The sequence below is a fragment of the Papio anubis genome, chromosome 16 (genome assembly GCF_008728515.1).
Source record: "Papio anubis isolate 15944 chromosome 16, Panubis1.0, whole genome shotgun sequence".
Classification (NCBI taxonomy): Eukaryota; Metazoa; Chordata; class Mammalia; order Primates; family Cercopithecidae; genus Papio; species Papio anubis.
The window spans coordinates 90,428,707-90,439,409 of NC_044991.1; the positions used below are offsets into that span (position 1 = coordinate 90,428,707).

The 10,703-nt window shown below is 55.4% G+C and overlaps 1 long non-coding RNA gene across 2 annotated transcripts; it reads left to right on the top strand.

Moving 5' to 3' along the window:
- Window positions 1-5,865: 5,865 nt before the first annotated feature.
- LOC108580557 lies at window positions 5,866-6,978 on the top strand. 2 transcript variants are annotated; one of them, XR_004179145.1, is made up of 2 exons: window positions 5,866-5,939; window positions 6,511-6,978. It is a non-coding gene; the product is annotated as an uncharacterized LOC108580557 (long non-coding RNA). The 2 variants fall into 2 exon arrangements; XR_004179146.1 differs by lacking the exon at window positions 5,866-5,939 and adding an exon at window positions 6,341-6,387.
- Window positions 6,979-10,703: the final 3,725 nt, after the last annotated feature.

The window sequence follows — 10,703 nt, forward strand, 5'->3', positions numbered from 1 at the left end:
TCCCTCCCTCTGCCTCCCTCTCCTCTCTCTGTCTTTCCTGATGGAGGTCCCGGCGTGGGGTCCGTGTTTGGGGAGCGCCTCACTCTGTTTGTGTCGCTGTAACAAACGCCTCGGACTGGGTTGTACATAAGCACGGAGTTTTTCTGGAGGCTGGAAGTCCGGCACTGAGTCTTTAGCAGGGTCGCTGCTTGGCAAGAGCTGCTCTCTGCTTCCAGAGGGCGCCTGATTGCTGCCTCCTCCAGAGGGGTTGAAGGCCGTGGCCTCACATGGTGCCAGGAGGGAGGCAGAGGGGGCTCCCTTCCACCTGGAGCCCGTGCACAGGTGCTGTCCCATTCCCCCAGAGGCCACACGTCTAAGTGCTGTGGGGGGGGACTCTCTTTGAACACAACTTGTGGAGGAGATGTCACTCAAACCAGAGCGGGAAGTGCCAGGAAGGACTCAGGAGTGCCCCACGGCCATGTCCTGGCTTTGGAAGCACAGGAAGCGCCCGGCAGCCTCCCATTTGATTTTGCTTGAGGAGGAAACACCAGTGCCCCCTCCCCAGTCTCTGCCACTCCCTCTTCCTGCCGGAGCCCGGGAGGCACCACCCTGCACTGAGAAGCCCCCACAGCAGCCATAGCAGGGACTTCCTTCCGTCCCTATCATCCTCCCATCACCTCATTTACTTTTACAAGAACCCCCGGAGGAAGCAAACATCCATTCTCCTGTTCTGCAGATGAGACGGGGTGGGGACGCGCTGAATGACCCACAGGAGACAGAGGTGGGGACGCGTTGAGCGACCCACGGGAGATGGGGGTGGGGACGCACTGAGCGACCCACGGGAGATGGGGGTGGGGATCATGATGCACTCCACGGGAGATGGGGTGGGGATCAGCGAGCGACCACGGGAGATGGGGTGGGGATCACAAGGAGCCACTCCACGGGAGATGGGGTGGGACGCAATGAGCCGCACTCCACGGAGATGGGGTGGGACGCTGAGCCACCCACGGGAGATGGGGTGGGACGCTGAGTGACCCACGGAGATGGGGGTGGGATGCGGCCATGGAGTGACCCACGGGAGACAGAGGTGGGGACGCACTGAGTGACCCCACAGCTCAGAAGTGGAAGGACTGAGTTTCACTCCAGGTCCTGGGACTCCCAGTCCCCAGGGCTGGGGCTCTGGCAGCGCCTCCTCACCTCGGTGTGGGAGTGAACGGCACAGGACGCCTGGACTGCAGGCGCAGAGAGAGAGGATGCCAGGACTACAGGTGCAGAGAGGACGCCTGGACTGCGGTATGGAGAGGGCGCACCTGCAGACAGGTGGGGGCCCTCAGCAGGAGACCCCTGTGTGCAGGAAGTAAGCTGCACCTCGTCACTAGTCACCCACGGGGCCACACACAGACCCTCGTGCTCCCCTGAAACCCCCTCCTGCTGGCCCCCAGTCAGTGCTTCCCCCCCAGAAGGAGTGTCAGAGACAAAACAACACCACATTTAGTTTCAAGATCTGAGTTGGGTTTTATTTGCGACTCTAGAATCGGGCAACACCTCTTTCCATAAAACACAACGAACGCTCTAATGAGCTGAGGGGAGGTCGGTTTCACAGACAGAAGAGGCCCAAGGAAAGCAGACAGAAACCAAAGGCGTGCTGGTCACTTCAAAGTTACTTTTCTTGTAAAGGTTAAAGCAGAGGATTAAAGCCCACGCCTGTGATCCCAGCACTTTGGGAGGCCGAGGGGGGCAGATCACTGGAAGTCAGTGGTTCGAGACCAGCCTGGCCAACATGGTGAAACCCTGTTTCTACCAAAAATACAAAAATTAGCCGGGTGTGGTGATGCATACCTGTAATCCCAGCTACTCAGGAGACCGAGGCAGGAGAACTGCCTGAACCTGGGAGGCGGAGGTTGTAGTGAGCTGAGCTTGAACCACTGCACTCTAGCCTGGGTGACAGAGCGAGACTCCATCTCAAAAGAAAACAAAAAAGCCTGGGTGTGGTGGCTCACACCTGTGATCCCAGCACTTTGGGAGGCCAAGGCGGGCAGATCACTGGAAGTCAGTGGTTTGAGACCAACCTGGCCAACATGGTGAAACTCTGTCTCTACTAAAAATACAAAAATTAGCCAGGCGTGGTGGTGCACACCTGTAGTCCCAGCTACTCAGGAGGCTGAAGCAGGAGAATCGCTTGAACCCAGGAGGCGAAGCTTGCAGTGAGCCAAGATCATGCTGCTGTACTCCAGCCTGGGGACAGAGCGAGACTCCGTCTCCAAAAAAAAAAAAAAGGGTTAAAGCAGAGGTGACTTCCTTATCATGTCGGCTTCTTGTTGGCTTCTGGTGGCTGTTTGGGGACTCGGCTGCTATCTCTCCCTGGTTTCTGGGAAGGGTGGGGGCGGTCAGATACAGATCTTAGGAACCACAGCATGAGTGACTCCATTTTGGTTTTGCCTGTTGGGCCTCCTGCAGGAGCTCCGTCCAAACCAACGGCCTCTGCGTTCAGTTTTGACGGGAGCAGTTGTCGGCCCCTGCCCAGCACTGGTGGGTCTCGCCTGTTCTGGGGGGGTCTATGTAAGTGGATGGCTCAGCCCAGACCATGTCCAGTGTGGGTCTCGCCTGTTCTGGGGGGTCTATGTAAGTGGATGGCGCAGCCCAGACCGTGTCCAGTGTGGGTCTCGCCTGTTCTGGGGGGCTCTATGTAAGTGGATGGCGCAGCCCAGACTGTGTCCAGTGTGGCGTGAGACTCGTCTGTGTCCTGGTGGCAGTGGTGTGCTTGTTTGCGTGGCTGTGCGGTCCTTAGCGATGTGGACACGTGGCGTCCGCTTGCCATGCCCCTGTGCATTTTCTGGTTGCTTCGGCTGCTGGCTGTAGTGGGGACGGCAGCTGTGAGCCTCTAGACTGTGCTGCTCGGGGACTTCGGGGCCAGGCACATGCCTAGCTGTCCGTGTCTCCAGCACACGAGCTTGTGGTTTCTTCAGGCTCAGAAACACACCAGCCTTCCTGCTGCTGGGCCTTTGCTTCCGCACTACCCCACAGCACCCGGGCAGGGCCAAGGCCTGCATCGGGGCCGCCCGCCTGCTCTTCGTGGCGCTCACTGCCGTCCGTCTGGTCATCCCTTGAAGGGGGACACTCTGAGTTGTGCCTGCCCCGCAACATGCTACCAGCGCAGAACCTGGAACCCAGCAGATGCTCAGAAATGTCAGTGTTGAGTGAATCAACACGGGCGGTGTTGGATGACTAATTAACAAAGTAATCTCAAAACAGAGGTGTGAGTTGGGGACCCAGTGAGTATTCCTCAAAGTCTCTAAAGAAACAGATCTCGGCCGGGCGCGGTGGCTCAAGCCTGTAATCCCAGCACTTTGGGAGGCCGAGACGGGCGGATCACGAGGTCAGGAGATCGAGACCATCCTGGCTAACACGGTGAAACCCCGTCTCTATTAAGAAATACAAAAAACTAGCCGGGCGAGGTGGCAGGCGCCTGTAGTCCCAGCTACTCGGGAGGCTGAGGCCGGAGAACGGCGTGAACCCGGGAGGCGGAGCTTGCAGTGAGCTGAGATCCGGCCACTGCAGTCCAGCCTGGGTGACAGAGCGAGACTCCGTCTCAAAAAAAAAAAAAAAAAAAAAAAAAAAAAAAAAAAAAAGAAACAGATCTCATTTCTGAGACTTGGCCCAGCCAGAGCCGCCTGCTATAAACTTGGGATTTCACCAAGAGCTCCCATTTCATCCTTAAAATGCACTTGAATTTCACTTTGTAATGTACTTAAGCTTGTTTTAATATTGAAACAATGTTGTTATTATTTTTTTTCTAGATGAAGTCTCGCTCTGTCACCCAGGCATTGGCATTGGTGCGATCTCGGCTCACTGCAACCTCCACCTCCCGGGTTCAAGCGATTCTCCTGCCTCAGCCTCCTGAGTAGCTGGAATTACGGGCGCCCACCACCACACCTGGCTAATTTTTGTATTTCTGGTAGAGACAGGGTCTCACCATGTTAGTCAAGCTGGTCTCGAACTCCTGACCTCAGGTGATCTGCCCACCTCGGCCTCCCAAAGTGCTGGGATTGCAGGTGTGAGCCGCAGCACCCGGCCTGAAACAATATTTTAAACTGCTGGTCAGGTCAAGCGTTTATCTGCCTCTGCACAAGCCCCGCCCCCTTTCCTGGGCAGGGGTTGGATGGGGAGATGTCTCAGTGCCCTCGCAGCCCAGTCCCTTCTCTCCCCCCACTGTCGCTGCCCCCGACCCTCACACTGCCTGGTCCTGCAGAAGAGAAGCAGCCCAGTTTGGGAAGCTGGTAATGCCCACCAGTCGGTCACCAGCATTGGTACAGCTTTGGCTGTTGGAAGCCAGCTGGGCCTGGGAACACATGGGAACAACTCCCATCGCACAGGAAGAGTCTCCTGGTCCCTCGGGAGCATGGAAGCACAGCCACACAGCGCCTGTTTGAGGCAAGGCTCTCAATACCTTGCCCTCTGTGCCCAATACCTTGGTCTTCTGCTAGGGGTCCTCACAGTCTGGGGAAACTGAGTCCACATGGGCCTCAGGGCTGGAGCTTGGAGCCCAGGGCACCCAGTCAGCACATTCTATCCTCCTGGCCGGTGATTGTTTGGACGTGGACACACGACCCCAGCTAGGCCCCTCAGGGTGGAGCATGAGATTTTGGCTGGGATGCTGGTGCAAGGTTACTCTGTCTTGCTGGAGGCGAATCATGAAGCTTGCAGCCTTAGAAGCTGCCAGAAGCATCTTGGGATCTCAGGATGAAGATGGAACTGCACACGCACACAGAGCGCTCAGCAATAGTGTTGAGCTGCTGGATCAAGTCACACCTGAAATTGAACTTTGTTCTAGACTTTTCATCACACAAATCAATACATTCCCTTTGCTAAGCCATTTGGGGTTGAGATTTTTGCCTCTAGCAACTAGAATCTGGAAAGATTCCTGGCTAAGATGCGCATGGGAGGGGCCAAAGCAGGAGGGCCCTGTGGGTCCAGCTGTCACAGCCCTGGGATCTAAGCTGTCAGTTCTGCAATCTGAGGAGCTGGCCCTGTCTCAGCACATTCTTAACTGTGACTCCTTAGCTGCCGTGGCCACGCATAATTCAGCACAGCTGCGAGTTTCTTGGAGCTCAGGACAGAGCAGCTCAGAATTGTCAAGCAACATTTGTACTTCTGGGCGATGCACACACCCTGACATTCCTCCCATTTCCTTCTGTCTTGGGCCCCAGTTCTTCCCGGACACCATGCACAGGCAGCAGCGGGGCGGGGTCAGACAGGGCTGGAACCAGCCACGTGTAGTCCCACCATGCAGCGGGTCAGAAGCCAGGACCAAGGCAGCACCGTCGTGGGCAGCCCCGGGTCAACCCCACGCGCTTCTCTCCAGGACCAAGACGGCATCATCATGGGCAACCCCGGGCCAACCCCACGTACTTCTCTCCAGACACAGGACAAAGCCGTTTCAGAAGGACCTGGTGGTGGAAGGTGATCAACAGGAGACAAAAATGGGCAGAGAAAAACACAGGCATCCACAGGACATGCCATGGCCAGGGTGTGTTTGCTTGGCCTCACCACCATTAAGACGATGAAAATTAAACAGCAATGGTAACGTGTGTGCTTAGAGCCTGGCGGAGACAGCCCCCTTGATAATGGAAGCCCGGGAGGGGATGCAAGGAACAGGCACAGTCCCATCAGCACATCTGGCACGGGGTTTGGAGGACAATTTGGTGGAATCTCCCGGAACTTACCTGGCACTTCCACCTCTAGAGGTCTATGCTGTGGAAATACTCGCACAAACAGAGAGAGGTCACCGTACAAATATGTCCATTGCAACATCGATGGTAAAACAAAGTAATGATGATTGTGACAGGAGAACTCTGTCTTCCAAGCAGAGGCCAGTTAGAGAAGGTAAGAGACGCCAGTGGTTAAGAGGAACGAGCGAGCCTCTGCTATAGAGGAGACACAAGAAAGCCACCAAGCGAGGGGTGAGTGGCAGGGAAGCCCACGCCGTGTGCCTGTTTTAGCAGAAAACAAAATCTGGGCAGGTCCACCCCAAACTGCTGGCCGTGCTCCATCTGGAGGTCCTGCCCAGGACCAGAGGGGCTTTCAAGCCTCCGAGGCCCCCATGGTGCCCTGGGTTTGCAGGCTCCCTCCTTCCTGGAAGCCCCTCCTGCGAGTCAGCTCCCCTGCCTCACTTCTTCCCACCTGTCACCGCTCAAGCTGGCCGTGATCATGGTGGCAATGCAGGACCCAGCAGTTGAGCCACAGGAATTTCCCTGGAGCTGCCTCTGTGTGAGCCCTGGCCGGACACACCAAGAGACAGGGAGGGGGTGAGGGGACGAGCCAGCCCTCCAGCCACTCCCAGACAACGGGGCAGGGCAGGGCCAGGGGAGTGACCAGGATTCTCTCAGGTGGAGGGTGCAGAGGGCGTGGGTGAGTGAGCAGGGGTTGGAGGCCCCCAGCAGCTGCACGAGAGGGCGGGGCAGAGACAAGACCAGAACCCAAGTTCCTGGGAGGCCTGGAATGACGACTTTATTCCTGGGATTTTATTCCTAGGATGACGGTGCTGAGCGAGGTCTGGGCAGAAAGAAGGAACTACTGGACAGGAGAACTTCCGGGGACTGTACCAGGCAGCGTGGAGCTCTGAGCACGGAGCAGCCTGAGGACGGAGCAGCCCAGCGAGGAGGGCTTTGGCTCAAGGTGACCTGACTTGCAGGTTGACGCTGGTGATGGAGAGGGCTGCAGAGAGAAAGGCGACGATCCAGGAGGATTTCCCCTTTGCTATGCTGCTGGCCCCTCCCCTCCACCCCCACTAAGAGATGCTGGCACCCATCACAGCACACGGCAGCCGAAATGCCAGCTGGGAGGGCTGCTGTCGTAGGTCAGGTTCCCTGGAGGCTGAAGACAGGGATTGCTGTGCCAGTGATTCTTTGGGAGGTGCTTGTTTTAATCTGCTCGGGCTGCTGTAACAAAATCCAGTAGATTGTGTGGCTTATAAACAACAGAAATTCATTTCTCACAGTTCTGGAGGCTGGAAGTTCAAGATCAAGGCATGGGAATATTCTGGGCTGGATGAGGGGCTGCTGCCTAAGAGCTGACACCTCCTCTCTGTGTCCTTGCATGGGAAAAGGGGTTGGGTCTCTCTGGGGTCCCTTTTATGAGGGCACTCATCCCATTCATGAGGGGTCTGCCTTTGAGACCTCATCACCTCCCAAAGGCCTCATCTCCTGAAACCATCACATTGGCGGTTGGGATTTCAACATAGGAATTTAGAGGAACACCGACATTCAGGCGTGCTCCCCGACATTCAGGCGGGCTCCCCGGCATTCAGGCGTGCTCCCCGACATTCAGGCGTGCTCCCTGACATTCAGGCGTGCTCCCTGGAGAAAGGCGGGCGGGACACAGGATGGGAGGAGCTGAGCTGGGAGGGGCTCTCAGCCGGATGCATGGCCATGTCTGCTGGACTGAGCCTCAGTTTTCAAGGTGAGCTCAGAGTCCGGGGGAGACTAAGGGCTCTGGTGACACTAAGGCCAGATGCGCCTCTCATGGGGGCCTGGAGCCCTGGACAGTTGACGAGACCAAAAGTCATTTCGAGACGCCCGTTGGTCCTGCCATGCAGGAGGCTCCCGGCCACTCCTTAGATGCAGACAGCGGGGCTTCCCAAGAGCTGCACAAATTGCTGGAGTGGGAGGTGCTTTGACCGCGCAGGGGCCCCGTGGAGGGCGGATCAGGCAGGAAGGGACATGGTGCCTGGGGCCCCTGACCCTCTGGCTATACTGGAGGCATTCCAGCAAGGCTGCCCGGGGCCTCTGGGGTGGGGGTGGCCTGGGGCCCCATCTGTGTGCTGCTGCCACCCACTGTGGGACTTTGGACATGTCTCTCCATAGCCTGATCCCCAGCCTTGGCAGCTATGCAACGTGTGGATGCAGCGGGACCTGCCTTGCAAGGAAGCCCTAGGAGGGCGGCTGCCCTTGGGGATGCCCCATAACTGACCCAGTATGGTGACCCTAAGCTGATGAGCCTGAAGGCGTGTACCCATACATGCAGTACCCATGCACAGAAATGCACGCACACACACACGTACATGCACATATACACACACTGCACATACGTGTGTGCACACACCCCAGCCTTGGGTAGCTCTAGCTGCTCCCCAGGTTCTGCCACCCCTGCTGGGAGCTGGCTGGACGCTGTGGACAAGGCTGACTGGCTGTGAGGCCCACACAGGGTCACAGAGGACCTGTGCTCAAGGCCCTGCCCACTTTCTCTGTTCCTTGTGTTTAGAACGAAACCTCTGTGGTCCTCACCCCGGAACTGACGCTGTATCTCCCCATCACAGGGCACGCCTGGCCCTGGCCTAGTGGACAGCTGGTTCCACACACCCTTCTCCTTCCAAAAGGGGCATTACAGACTTCTGGGTGCAAAGCTTCACTCCACCACTTACCATCTTTTTCACTTTGGGCAAATTATTGAATTGTACTGTGCCCCGGTTTCCTCGTCTGAACAATGGGTTCATATCAGAGTGCATGGTTGTGTGGTTTAAATGTGCTCTTCTTCATCGAGCCCAGGGCTGCGATTCTGGCAAGTGCTCAGCCAGTGTAGGCTTGAAAGGGAAATTGGAGGCCTTGTTCCACAGATGGGTGACCTGGGTCTAGGGACCTTGTTCCACAGATGGGTGACCTGAGTCCAGGGAAAGGCAGTGCTTTGCCACAGGTCCCACGACTTCACAGGTGACCTGGACTCCTGCCTGGCTCACAGCAGCTTCATTCCTGCTCAACTGCCTGTGGCCCAGGCAGCTCTGCACAGCCATTTACTCAGAAGTTCTCATTTCACTGTTTTTGTATTATTGTTTGATTTTATTCACATCAAGACCTTCAAGAGCCTCAGGGAGAAAAGCACAGAGATGATCACATTACTATAACTGAAAATTAATGGACTGCTGGCAGTTCTAGAAGAAAAACAAATTATCTAAATATTTTAGATGGGAAAATAGAATGTTTTCAATTTGCAGCTGCAGGTTCCGCACCATTCCCCACTCCATTGCCAGATCCCGCCACCGAGTGAGCTTTGGCCCCGCTGTGAGTTGGCCACTGCGAGCCAGGGATTGCAGGGAGAGGCGAGGCTGCTGTGGATGCTGTGAGGCAGGAGCTACCCTGTCCTTGGAAGGGCCATGCCTCTGATCTGAGCTGTAGGAACTGGGGCCTTGCTCTAGGGGTGGAGGTAGCCCCAGACCTCCCAGAGTCTGGGTGGGCCTGGTTGATGAGGCAGCACTCTGACTACTGGCTTTACAATCAGAAAACTGCAAGTTCAGCTTCCACTGGTCACCCAATGCCAGATGTTGGCCCCAACTGTGCCCCTTCCAAGACTGCCTTCCCTTTTCCTCTCCTCCTTCTCAGCTTCTCAACCTTCACAGTCCACCTCTTCCAGGCAGCCCACTGTGACTAATCCAGGACATGGCTCCCACTCTCTGAACTCATGGCACCCACACAGTCCTGACCATGAGATCCGGTGCTGAAATCTACACTGTTCCAACTGCCACTTGTGTTGATGCTGCTGGTAGATGTGCCTGTGCACATCACCTTGGCCCTCTCCTTTCTGTGCACACCAGTGGTTTCTTACTGCAAGAACTGGTGACTCCCTCCTGAGGGCAAATAAACGGCATTGAGACACCATTTTGTACCCACAAGTCCCGCTGCCGTCAAAAGACCAACAATACCCAGTGTTGACAGACACGCAGAGCAGCTGGACCTCACACATCGCTGGCGGAAGCGTGAAATGCTTACCATCTTTTTTGTTGTTGTTGTTGTTTTGAGATGCAGTCGCGCTCTGTCGCCCAGGCTGGAGTGCAGTGGTGCAATCTCAGCTCACTGCAACCTCCACCTCCAGGGTTCAAGCAATTCTGCTTCAGCCTCCTGAGTAGCTGGGATTACAGGTGTGCGCCCCCAAGCCCAGCTAATTTTTGTATTTTTAGTAGAGATGAGGTTTCGCCACGTTGGCCAGGCTGGTCTTGAACTCCTGACCTCTGGTGATCCGCCTTCCCCGGCCTTCCAAAGTGTTGGGATTACAGGCGTGAGTCACTGCGCTCGACCACTTAGCATGTTTTAATAATGTTCCATACCCACCTACCCAGGACCCAGAAATTTCACTTCTAGGTAATCACCTAAGAGGAAGAAAAAATATGCCTACACAAAGACCTTTCAAGATAGTTTTACTCATACTAGCCAAAACTGACACGACCCCAGTGTCCAAAGTGTGAATAAATGAAGGAATGTGGCGTTTTCCATGGCACACTGCTCGGCAATAAAAAGGAACCAGTTATGGATACGTGCAATGTGGCTGAATCTCAGAGACATCACGTTAAAGGAAAGCCATCACGAAGGTATATTTTGCACAACTCTATTTGTGTGATATTCCAGAAGAGATAAAACTAAGATATGGCGATATTGGAATCAGAAGAGTGGCTGCCTCCGATGGAAATGTTCTATAATTGACTATGGTAGACATTACCTGGGGGTATGCATTTGTCAAAACTCATTGAACTGCACGTTTTGCAGTGTGTAGCTTATACCTCAATAAAAATGTTTATTCTCCATCATTTCGAAAGTCACCCAGATCAATGAGGAACACGTGGAATGCACAGAAAAAAACAAAGTAAAAACAAAACAAAAAATTACCTGCAACTAACCTCCCACAGGTGATCGCTTTTTCAGCTGTGTACCTTCCTAGTGCAGACTCGGGTCCCACCATTG